The following is an 814-nucleotide window of genomic DNA, read 5'->3' as shown; positions in this document are numbered from 1 at the left end:
AATGAGCTGCTTGAAGATGTGATCAAATGCTTATCATTTTATTCATTCACTATCCTAAACCTTACATATTTTAGTACTAAGAAAATGTAAATTCTTTGTCTTCTCCATTACATACATATGTATAAGGTTAAACAGTAATTAAGAAGGATATATAGGAGATGATATTAGGGTTCAAATATTACCAACTTCACATTCTCAACTCCTCTCCATCTTTCTTCTGGCATATCCATACAGTATTTTGTAGTGTGCTGCAGATTTTTAGTGGGGAGTAGATTTTTTATTAACTCTAGGTTTTTCAAATACTCTGATTTCTAGGGTCTATCTTTATTGGAATAAAATCTGATGTTCCAGTAAAAGGAGCTGTTAATTATCATTAGATTGAGTTAGCTAAGTTGTGGGGAAGAAAGAATTAAAGAGAAAAATAAGTTAGTTCAATAACTAACTGCAAGTGTGGCAAAGAAACTAGATGGTGCCTGGCTATCAGAAAGAATAGTGTCTGGTATCTTAAAGGCTTATCTTTAAAAAAGCAGCCATCTAAGTGAGGTGTCAATTAAGTCCACATGAAAGAAATACACCAGCCTCTGTGATACAAGGATTGAAAATAATAAAACCCCAATCCAAAGGAGGGATGGTATCCAAGCTTAACTTGTTAGCACCTGGTTTGCAGAAGACTATGGATGACAGTGGAAGTCCAAAATTCATTTGCTAGGTCCACACATGAACTTAGCCTCCAGTGAATTTCCTCTGATCATACTTGAGGGATGTAAATAGCCTTGTTATCAGACAGAGAGCATTGTGAAATTGATTATGGCAG

The sequence above is a fragment of the Echinops telfairi genome, unplaced genomic scaffold (genome assembly GCF_000313985.2).
Source record: "Echinops telfairi isolate 266 unplaced genomic scaffold, ASM31398v2 ScPeMD7_7453;HRSCAF=8491, whole genome shotgun sequence".
In the NCBI taxonomy this organism is placed as follows: domain Eukaryota; kingdom Metazoa; phylum Chordata; class Mammalia; order Afrosoricida; family Tenrecidae; genus Echinops; species Echinops telfairi.
The sequence above is the reverse complement of the archived record's forward strand: the minus strand, read 5'-3'. Positions refer to the sequence as shown.